The 12716-nt window shown below is 30.7% G+C and overlaps 1 long non-coding RNA gene across 1 annotated transcript; it reads right to left on the bottom strand.

The window, feature by feature from the left end:
• Positions 1-2196: 2196 nt before the first annotated feature.
• On the bottom strand, positions 2197-2646 carry LOC135959108 (uncharacterized). The gene is made up of 2 exons (XR_010576500.1): positions 2437-2646; positions 2197-2375 (listed from the first exon to the last, which is right to left on the bottom strand). It is a non-coding gene; the product is annotated as an uncharacterized LOC135959108 (long non-coding RNA).
• Between the last annotated feature and the right edge of the window lie 10070 nt (positions 2647-12716).

Here is a 12716-nt window from a genome sequence, read left to right as displayed (position 1 = left end):
AGGATCACCTGATACTAGGCGATTTATCTAACTCGACCTTTCATTGTCATTGCCATGATTTCCCTTTCGAGTTAGCATATTTCTAGTCGTCACACCTGTCATTTGTCCCGTATCTTCATTCGTTCCCAAATGATCATCATATTCGTCACTGTCCGAGCCCTGCTCATCCAAATCATCAACAATAAGGGTCCGCCCGTTTGTCCCTTTAAGCCACGGCCTCATGTTCTGAACTGCCCAAATTCCCTCATACGGTCTCTGTGTCCGCTGGAATCCTTCAATATCCTTAACACAATATCTGTCATTTCCCAGCACCTTAGATATCCTAAAAGGACCCTTAAACTTCGGTAATAATTTACTCGACACACCCACTGTAGAGTCAAAATTTCTTATCATAACATAATCCCCTTCCCTATATAGTCTTGCACTTTGTCGTTTCCCGTCTACATATGATTTGTTATAATCTTGAACCCTTTTCTGTACTTGTTCTGCCTCTCTCCTTATTTCATCTAATTTTCTGTCACTACAACCCAACTGACCGTCCACTGTATTCTCCATTAGACCATCCACTATCTTCCCTTTCTGACCTATTCCGAACAACATCACGCTAGGGCATTGGTTGATACTCCTGTGCACAGTATTATTCATCGCATGCTCTACGTCCGGTAACACCTTATACCATGGTCTACCTTCTCCTTGATTCATTAACTTACTAATCATTGGTCCCAAATCCCTGTTAATCCTCTCCACCTGTCCATTTGCCTGTGGAGATCCTGTTGCAATTTTAATGTGAATAATATTATTGTCTCGTAAAAACTCCTCAAATTCCCCTGACGTAAAACAAGATCCCCTGTCTGAAACTATGTGACTCGGCCTACTATATGCTCTAAAATAATCATGCAGTGCGTCCATTGCCTCTCTAGATTTAGTTGTCTTAGTTGGGTATAGTCTTACGAATTTTGTACATGCATCTACTATCACTAGAATATGCCTCTTCATAGAATCCTTACATACAATCGGCCCATAATGGTCCACGTGTACTACCTGAAAAGGAATATTCCCCTTCGGTACAATGTTCAGAAAACCCTCTCGCTTCCCGGACTTAGTTGCAAATGCTATGCACTTCAGACAGTTCGCTATATGCTCTTGAACTTTCCTCCTAACATTAGGGAACCAATAACTCCTTTTGATTATCTCCATAACTTTATCCACTAATCTTCTAAAAACCTCCTTTAGTATCTCCAAGTGTTCCTGTACATCCTGCGTCGCCACCATTATATCATCAAGATAAATAACCACCCTTCCGTCCTGTACCATATCACTAAATATCCTATTTATAAACCGCTGAAACGTAAACGGTGCATTGGTCAGTCCAAAGGGCATCCTAAGAAACTCAAATTGACCTAACGGTGTTGTAAATGACGTATATTTTACCGATTCCTCGTGCATATAAACATGATAATAACAGTTTCTTAGATCCATTTTCGAAAATATACTCTTGTTAACTAACTTGTCCAACAAATCATCTATCAAAGGAATCGGAAACTTCGTCTTTGTCGTGACCTTATTAAGTTGCCTAAAGTCTACACACATCCTTAGCTCACCCGTTTTCTTCTTTACCAACACTATAGGTGAGGCATATTCAGACTCACTTGGACGTATAAAACCCTTTGCTAAGTACTCATCCAATATTATCTGTAACCTTTCCCTTTCCGAATATGAAAGTCTCCTGGGTGAATAATTAAATACCTTCTGGTCATCTATTATTAATCGCATTTCACATTTTATTAAAGGTTCATCCGGTCGTTCCGGATCCATATACGATTCCTTAAACAATTTTTCAAAATACTTCTTTTGTTCAAATGTCAGCTGTTCCCCCACGTTATATTCTACTTTTTCCTCTTCGCACTCAATTAATAACATCTGAACTTCAAAATTGTCACTGTCTCCGTTCTCGCCTATATTGTCAGTACCCGCTATGTTCATTAACGTATGTTGTGCCCTTCCAATCTTCCTACTCGTCTGCGATAAACCAGGCCCATCTACTCTCGAACCACCTACACAGTTTTCCTCACTTGTCAAATTAGCAATACTTTTCATACACGTATCATCAACAACAAGTTTTGTACCACTTTGCCGTAAAAAATCTCTACCTAAAACAATAGGATATCCCATAGATTCATCATCAACAACCATTAATTTCGTTACAATATTTTTATTCGCAAACAAAACTAAACATTCTATAATTCCATTAATTTTCAATTCACTTTTATTTATACCAAAGTAAGTTTTCTTTCCGCTTTCAAAAATTTCTACAGCGATTGGAACATTTGACCGCCTTATGAAACTGATGGGGCTGCCAGAATCTATGAGACATTCTACAAACATTGATACATTTTTATTACAATTTGTTAAAAATCTAACATTTAAATAGCTTACATAATCATTTTGCTCGTTCTTCCTCTCAGTTTTCCTATATAACTCGCAATCCTTGGCTTGATGTCCGAATCCAGCACACGCAAAACAAGCACCGTCTTCACGTTTAGGTTTACGGCAATCGCTTGCTATATGTCCCTTGCTGTTGCAGTTGTAACATTTGATGTCTCGTTTCGGTGGCTGTTCTGTCACCTTACCACTTTTAGCCGCAAAATTATTTGTTGCACTTGAACGCCCACTTGATTGTTGTAATGTTGTATTTGTTATCAACTCAACATTTCGAAAAGCTTGTAAGATTTCATTTTTAGTAGTAAAGCAACGTAGTTTTGCCGTATTTCGTAGATTAACATCAGGAATGCCTTCGATTATATATTCAATGAATTCATCTTCGTCGATTTTTAAGCTATTAGCTAAAAGCAGTTTTTCATTATAATAAGTATCGAAACGTTCACCTTTTTGCCAAACACGATTTTGCATCTTGTAACGAACATTTAATTTTGACTCCTTCATGCCAAACATATTTTTCATTTCTTGTAAAAAATCATCTAAAGTTTCGCTCATATGTACTGGGTTCGTATAAAGCCATTCTTGTGCCCTGCCTTTTAATTTGTTACATATCAAAGCACGCAACATGTCATCACCCACTACGTAATTGTTTCGTACATTTTCTAGTAAACACAACCAGATTTCAAAATTATTATCTCCGTCAAATACTGGCAGGAATTCCCTTAGTGTATCAAATGACACATCACGAGTCACCACCCTGTTATTTGTGCATTTGTTTTCATTTATTTCGCACTTTGCCAATTCATTTTGAAGTTCTAATAGTTGTTTTCTTTTCCTTAGAACTTCTATTTGCCGTGTTAGTGTCTCTATTTCTTCACGTTGTTTGTCCGTTACATTTTTCGATGCATTCTCTGTATTCTCCACATTTTTACTTTCATTTAGCTTATCCACTGTGTCCTCTACATTTTTAACTTTGTCTGGCTCTACTTTGTTGTCGTTTCTACCGTCTTCTTTACGTTGTTGTTGTAGCATTTCGTTTGTAGCTTCTTTACCGTTTTCCTCATTTTTATGTATAACTTCTTTACATTGTTGTTGTTGTTTTGTAACATAACCAGCCGCGCCGTCTCTGCTGCTACTTGTATCATCGTCGTTGCTGTTCATATTTTCATCAAATAAAACTTCGCTGTTCTGTTGGGACATATTCTGTGAAACTGTGTTTTGTTGTAATTCTTCAGCCACACACAGATCCCTTATGCATTTATCAAAAATTTCCGTGTTATTTTGAATTCTAGCTACAATTACGTTTTTTGTGCCACTAGATTCTATCCCGTTCTTTTGACACCACGCTTTTAAATTTTTCAGCAATATTTTTTTAATGTCGATGGTCGACATATATGTATGTACATATGTATGTGTCTCCGTGTATATGAAAATATAAAAATTAAAACTTTTATTTTTTGTAGCGTGAAATCAACCACTTCTGATCTTTAGTCTTTGATAGTTCTCTATCGACTGTCTCTTTATTTCAATCCTTATGGTTTACATGTTTTCTTATGTTCTATTTAGGTCTCTTTTACATACATTTACTTATCCCTATGATCTATGTTTATCCTTCTCATGTTCATTATAACATATGAATAATACAATTAATCTATGTTTACACCAGTGATGTTCAAAAATAAAAATGAAGATGTATTGGTGAGAGAGCTACCCAGCAAGCATAATGTTAAACACTTAAAATAAGAACAAAATAAAGAATGTTTAGATTTAGAATTTTTGCCAGATATAAACAATTTATTAAATTAATGTAATTTAAATTTTAAGGATATAAAAGAATATACATTATACGGCCGAAATTCTCTCAATTTTTTTATTTATTTCTGACTTTCTTGTTTTGTGTTCAATTGTAATTGAAACGCGTGTGTTTGCTATGCTTCGTCCAAAAACCAACCAACAACAATGCTTAATGAATTTCTTAAAAAAATGAGACATTTGTTATGCTCTTTAAAGAGAATAATAATATGTGTGTTGTTACTCAGCGCGAAAGCACAATGAAATGAACATCATTGGTTTACACTTAGCAAAATAAATAGTGATTACATTTTATGAAAATACTTGCAACTAATATGTATATAATGTATAAATAATATAAATAGATAGAACTTAATGATGACTAACTTAATAACTAAATAACTAACAGCCTACAATACTTAAAAATATATTTTTTTAAACATAATAATTTGTTTTTTTTTTAAATTGGTTTTACATTTTTTTTCCAAATTTTATTTTTAATTTATTTTAAAAAAGTTTTTTCCAAATTTTTTTTTTAATTATTAAAAAAAATTTTTTTGGAAAAACTATTTATGACAAAAAAAATTTTTTTGATGAAAAAAAATTAGGGTTAAAAAATATTTTTCCCGATTTTGAACCATTGTAGGTCCACCTTAATATAGCCTTATATACATCGCTGCAATGGACTTTGAAATATATATCTTTGGATATCCATATTGTCTATATTAATGACTTAGTAATCCAGATATTGATCAAAAATAGGGAAAAAATCTATGTTGACCCGGTTTTTTCCTTATATCTCAGTCACTTATGGGCCAGTTTTGTCGATTTTAAATTGCAACCGAACCGGAAGAATTTGCGTTGATTTCAACATACAGACGGACATGGCTATATCGACTTCGCTATCTATAACGATCCAGAATATATATGTGGGGTCGGAAATAAAAAATGTAGAAATTACAAACGGAATGACACGCATGGCGAAGGGTATAAAAACGGGAATTGAAGGTTTAGGTTATAAAAATGAAACCAGCCTCTATAAGGTACATTATAATTCATTTTGTTATTTTCACTTATATTTCCACTCTGAAAGCTACTTTCCTGATGATATAATATAATGCTTATGCATATCAATTAGTGTTGTGTCTAGAGTTTTTCTTTTCTCTCACCTTTTCATTTCCAGGAAAATCGGGATTCATTTTGAAACTTCCCGGGATCCCGGGAATTCCCGCCTTGAATAAATGATTTCATTTTAAGAATGTATACTTCGTTAAAAAGCCAAAAAATGTCTTTGGTTTTAAAATGTGATTGGAGACAAATAAAAAAATCCAATAAAAAACAAGTAAGAAAGTATGGTCGGTCAAGCCCGACCATATAATACCCTATACTAAGTAAAATACCAAAAACATTTTTCTTTTAAAATTCGAATAATTTATATATTTGAGTGATTTTCGGAAGTGGGCCTTATATGGGAGCTATGACCAATTATGAACCGATCACCATAAAATTAGATCATGTGATTTATGTCCTAATGAAAGTTATTTCTGTTGAATTTTGTGTATATACCGAAATTTTTAGGAGATTTATGCACGTTTAAGTGATTTTCGGAAGCGGGTCTATATGGGAGCTATGACTAATTATGGACCGATCGTAACAAAATTTGGTGACATGAATTTTGTATATATGAAACTTATTTGGAGCAAAATTTGTGTAGATACATATATAAATTAAACATTTATGATCGATAAAGTCCAATTTCGAGAGGACATTTGTATGGGGGCTAGGTGAAATAATGAACCAATTTCATCCAGTTTCAATAAACTTCGTCCTTGGGCCGATAAAATTCTATGTATCAAATCTTATCGAAATATCTTCAAAATTGCGACCTGTACTCTGCGCACAAGGTTTACATGGACAGCCAACCAGACGGACGGACATCGTTTAGTCGACTCAGAAAGTGATTCTAAGTCGATCGGTATACTTTAAGGTGGGTGTTAGACCAGTACTTTTGCGCGTTACAAACATCTTCACAAACGCATTATACCCTCCCCACTATGGTGGTGTAGGTTATAATTAATATAAAGAGATAAACTGACTCGATTTCTAATTTTGGTTATATACAAACCATTTGTCATTTGTAACGGAATGGCTTCAATTTCCATTATATCTTGTTCTACCTTCGTTTGATTCCAATTAATTCTGTTAATTTATTTTTTTTAATTTTGAATTGGCAATGTTTTGTTTAATAAATCAAAAAAAAAACAAAATTCAATTCACCGAAGGTGGTTTTATTTATTACAAAAATTTTAGTCTTTGTGAAAAAGCAAAATACTAAAATAATTCCAAACGAATTTTTGAATATTTTGAATAATGAACTTGTTATTGGTCTATTTGTGTTAAATCTTTTTTCTTATATGAATCTTCTTTAATTGTTTTGTAAGTTTTAAGCATCTTTTAGAGAAAGTCAAGTTCAAAAAACATTACACAAAACTAAGGAAAATAATTCCAGGGAATTTCCGCACAATTTCCAGCGATTTCAGGATTGAAAATTTTGCGGAATCCCCGGGATTTCCCGTCCCGGGAATTTGTAATATTTTATTCTTAACTAATGTTTTTAGAAGTCATGGTTTAAAGATATCTTTAATAGTAAGAATTAAATGTTAAGGTATAAATTTATTTACAGCGCTAACCAAATCAACTACTTAAGTACGTAAATAATATGTGTTAAATGTAATAAAATATTCATTAATCAAACACAACTATTGTAAGGTGTGAAATAATACAATACAAAAGATAAAATATATTTGGGATATTCACACGGTCTACTATTTGGTCATATTGTCATAATGTCCTAATATATAATGATAGTTTAATCAAATTTAATAAAACTATTTGAACTATGTTTATCGATTTGTCATAAAATAATCCTTTTTTTTTTGTTTAAAACACAACAACAGCTATTATAATATATTAGGACATTATGACAATATGACAAATGGCAGACCCTGTGAATACCCCAATTATTAAAATGGGAATAGTGCATATATTTACATTGTATTTTGTTGTATAGATGTTTTAATATAAAATGTAAACATTTTCTGACATCGATAACCCATCATAGCATCATACCAAAAAATATGTGATATTAAAGTTTTTTTGCAGTTTTGATCTTGAAGCTGAAGTTTTTTTGATTTTATATGTTAACAATTTTTGTTCTTTATGATAAGTGCTACAGAGTAAATCAAAATTCCGAACTGTTTGCTAGATATGAGCTTGAGAAAATTATCACTTTTTTGCAAAAACTACACCGAGGGCCCAAATCTTTGGGGTTCCATAAAAAAGTGCATGACTTTGGGCAAAACTGGGAGACACGGGTCTTTTTTTTATCTTTTATCATGTAGTGGTGTCCGTATATGGTTATTTTTTCGTGTTGCACTGTGTATCTTAATCCCAAATTTTTTTAAAATTGTTTAAACGAAATTTAAAAAATAGTTTTCGATTATAATAAATGAAAATAAAAGCTGCAAATTTGATATTGTCGAATTACAAGGAAATTTTGTTTTTGGTCACAAATTGGTTAAAATTATTTTTTCAAAAAGCATTTCGCAGCCTTATTTATAATATATTTTTAATTTCGGATTATACAATTGGATTGCTAATTTACGATTTTGTAATTTTGAATTTCTAGAACAGTATTAAACCTTTTATATCTAGAGTCAAAATTTTCCAATATCTCGAAACTTCAAATAATGGTTCTAAAGGTTATCCGATTTTGCTCAAATTTTCAGAATTAGCTTTAGGTAACTCAAAACTATTTTATAATTTGGGAGCGTCGGAAATAGAAAAAGTGCAATACAAGGACACCCCTAATACCAGGGACCGTAAATAACGATTGAAACTCTTCAAAAGAGAGTTTTAATCAGCCGTCATAAAATTAAAACTCATTTGAGGAGTTTTATTTTTCCGTTAGAAAATAAATTTCATTTCTTTTATTTTCTTCTTTTTTCGGTAACTTTCTTTATTGATTCTATCTGATATATTGTGTGTAGTAATTTATTTGTTTAAGAAAAAAAAACAACAATAATTTAGCAATAGGAATCACACAATAACAAATTAAAATCCCACTTTTTTTATCCCGGTTTTTATCACTTGGTTAACCGGTTTTTAAAATTTCGGGATAAAATTAATAAATCTCATGTTTTTGTGCATTTTTTATTTATATTCATTGTGTACACATTATTAGTCTGATTTGAAACCTAAACTGCTGATTTACAATACAAACCTCTTTAGATTAATACTTTTAAGAATTACAATGATTCTAAATAGTTTAGAATTTTTTAGAATAAATTGCTCATAATGAAACTATTAAAAATTGAATGCCGCATAATTCTAGAAGTAAAGCTAAATCATTATAATGATTCATTATAAACTTAGTGATGATTTTAGCAAACGTTAAATTGAATTTGATGTATATACCTTTTTTCAATATATTTGACTTCATTGTTTTGTTCTTAAAATTTTATTTTAATAAGTTTCGAGTTTTGTGATATTTTTTTAAAAAAAATTAACTGTTGAAAAAAATCGAATTAAATTAGTTTTTGTATTCTATTTTATTATTAATTTCGTTAGCTTAGTGTACAAAGTTCTTTTCAGAAATATTACAGGAGAAACAAACAACGTTCTAAAATTCTTGATTTGATATATTTTTTGAAATCTGATAATGGAGTTTTATTAATTATTTGGTATGATTTATAATGACAAATAATCACAGCTAAGAAGAAGAGCGTTTGCATATTATAGGTCCTTTTTTAGGATTTGTTACATTTTCTGTTTCATATCAGAAAGTCAAGATGATAATAAATTTTAAAATTATCAAATATTTAATAAAAAATTGATTTAAATTTGTTGGTTGAAATTTAATGAATAAACCAATAACACGGTGCTACGATGGAAAAAAGCTTGGAAAACGACCTAGCGTAGGTTATAGGGCATGCTGAATACATTACAAATTGTGTAAAAAAATTTTCAAAACACCCTCAAATTCAGAAGTTATTCTGGAAAAACCGTTTGTCCGTGAACTTATCGATCTGTAACTCAGTCAGTCTCTGTCCGATTTTAAATTTTTCAACGGGGTTAATAAGAACTGATTACGCTTTAAAATTACGTGAATTTTTTGATACATTTGTTAGTTATAAGTATTGTTTTTGTTAATAGTATCTAAAAGAAAAACAAAATTTATCAACTTTTTTGAATTTAATCGCTTTTCATTGATTATTTTTATATGAAAGCTTATAAAAATGTATACCATTGTATTAAGGAAATTTAGTTCTTAACAAACCATCGTTTTAATTATTCAAAATTGTAAAAGTTATTCAAATTTTCATTAACACCTTTTTTAGTATTTTATCCCCCAGCCCATATAATTAATAAAAAAAAAATTACAAGGTAAATTTTGTGGATCTTTTTTCGAAAAATGTTAATAACTTTTGTAAGTATAAACCGATTTTAACAACTAATATCTCGTTTTTGTCTACATAAAATTGTCTATAAAATACTGTGCAAAAAAAATAGGGTTTCATAGACAAAAATTAAAATAACTATTAAAATACAATTTCTTAGAATATAGATGTTATGCATAGATTTTGTAAAAGCTTAATTCCTTACCTCTCCATAATTATGTAAAATGTTGAAATCGGTCTAAAACTGCGTGAGTTAGAAGTACTAAAGTACTACGACCTACCCTAAAATAGTTTTTTCAAAATAACTCAAAATTTTGAGGGTGTTTCAAAATCTTTGAAAACGGTTTTAGTATGTGCTCACCTAGGCCTACAACCTCCATTAGGAGGCTTTTCAAATTCTGACAAAAAGTGTCATTTTGTAGCAGAGTGTAATTAAAACTGGTATTGTATATTTAGTAAGATATTTATATTAAATTCCATTTGACTGAGATAATAATTTTTAAATTTTTACAAAATAAAATGGACTTAGCACTTTTGTATATTTATAGTTATTTAATATTAACCATTCCTGACTACTAAAAACTACAAATTTTAAAGCTATGTATACTTTATAGGACATTTTATGTTTTCTTCGCATATAAGTCGGTTAACCGGTTTAACCGGTTTTTTCGATGTCGGTTAACCGAAAAAATCGGTTTTCTAAAAAGGCCAATTTTCGGTTAACCGACAAACCGGTTTTTTAAAATGTCGGGTTTTTATAAACACTAGTCCCTGCCTAATGCACATGTATGTATTATACATATAGGAAAATAGACATCAGACAATTGAAAACAAAAAAAAGAGCAGCCAATATTTACTCATGCAATATTAATGTAAAATAATAGTGTGCACAATATTGAACAATAGAGATTAAACAGGAAAAATAAACTAATGCATTTTGGCTAAAAGTTTAAATACTTATAAAAAAATGTAGATATGCAACGTTAGTGTAAGAAAAGGACTGTAAGTAATTTATTTTTTCTTTAAAACATATTGTTATATGAAATGCTGATTCCAATTCATATGTATATGGTACTTGAAATCATTATAAATCACGAGTCTGCTACTCGAGATTTCGAAGGTCTAAATGCCGACGAATTTTGATTAGGAAATCCTAACTAAATGTATGTTTTTAACATGTTTTGTCTCCAGATTCTTTTTTATTCGTATTCATTATACGAGAATGTGTGAATGTATAAATTAAATATAGAAAAATATACGTATTTTACATAGGTTTGTTATTGCTGCTATTATGATGTGTTATTATTTTGCTGCCAATCAAGTAAAATAAATTCCATCATTGTAATTCAATTTGTATTGGTTAGTAGCCAATTCAAAAAAATGTGTCTTGATTCATTTACATCTGAATATATTTTTTATATATACTCGAGGGTTGTGTGGTGGTAAGATCATATGTAGAGAAACTTTGATATACTCAATTGAGAAAAACAACTCGAACCAACATTTTTGGAACAGAATAGCGACCCTATAATTCTGAAAGGGCATGTTGAGTAAATCATTTTTGTAGAATAAACTTATAGTCCATTGAAAGCTCTAAAGTGCGAATATTCCAGTTTTCTCCTTTAACAACAATCATGATGCTACTCGAAAGCAGATGGCGCTGGGTATATATAGTGGCTGAGGTTGCAGTAGTTAGTCTGTTTTTCATACACGTGTATACATGTACATTATAAAGATTTGATACAATTTGTAAACTATTAAACTGCTTTTATTCGCAATCAAAAGTATCCGATTTATTTAAAGGAAATAAACCACCATTTTTAAAATGTAGAAACGTAACAATACTAATACGTAACTCAAAAAGGCGTTGTCCCAATCCATATAATCAGCGCTAAGCCCCAATAGCAAACACTGAGTATGGTACCAATTAACCAAAGGATATTCTAATACTTATAATAATCTAGTTCTTTGATTATCATTATATTTAGGTAGAGGGTATACAGACGAATATAGAACTCTAACAATCATTTATCGTGATGAATTCATCAGTTGGCAGTTGTCCCTTTCTCGTCGTGTAACTAAATGTAATCTTTCCTAAATAAAAACTTATTCAAAAGACTAGCAACTTCATTTACATCCCTCGTATGAATGAATATAAGTCTATATTTCTATTATTTCCACTAAAACAAATATTAACACAAATGATTTTCCTTTCTTCAATATTGACCTTGTAAATTTATCATAAAGCTCAAGAGAAAACAAAGCGAAAATATTGTGGCTGGCTAATTTATCATTTATGAAAAGGATTAGTTAAACTGTCTTACAATTTGTAAGCAAAAGAATTCATTCTAACATACATTCATTCATATTGGATTTTTCATCAATGTTAAGACATTGTAAACGAGAATCAATGAATATACAGGGACAAATGATTGATTGATGGCCGGTTGATTGAACGTAGGGACGGCTGAATGTTTGCATGAATAGATTGAAAAAAACACAAGTAAAAATATAAACAAATTGTCGGTTGGTTTTGGTTGGTTAATTTTTATTTTATTGTTACAGAACATCCAAACAAAAGGAATATAAAAATAATCAAAAACAATAAAATCTTTTTTTATAGATATAAACTACAACATTTGCCTGATTCCATTTACACTTACATACATTTATATGTTGAACACAAATCTACATTTGTTTTTAAAGGATTCGAAAATATTATATTTATTGGTGCTTAAATAAAATGAGCTGTAAATTAGACAGCTCAGAGACACTAATGACCATGTTAGATTTCCCTTCATTATACATACATATGTACGTGCATGCATGTTGGTTTGTATTGTTTTCCCAGTGACCTTAAAAGAAAAATGATGTCTTCCACCATCATCAATTTTATAGAAAATAATATAATAAAGCCTTTAATGTCAAAAGCGTTCAACATCCTCATCATTTTTCACTTAAAAATTAACAAGTTCAGGCCAAAAGATGCGGTTTATTACGAGCATGAAAAGTGTTTTATTCTTTATG

Source organism: Calliphora vicina, chromosome 4 (assembly GCF_958450345.1).
Source record: "Calliphora vicina chromosome 4, idCalVici1.1, whole genome shotgun sequence".
NCBI lineage: Eukaryota > Metazoa > Arthropoda > Insecta > Diptera > Calliphoridae > Calliphora > Calliphora vicina.
This window is presented reverse-complemented; position numbering and strand designations above follow the sequence as displayed.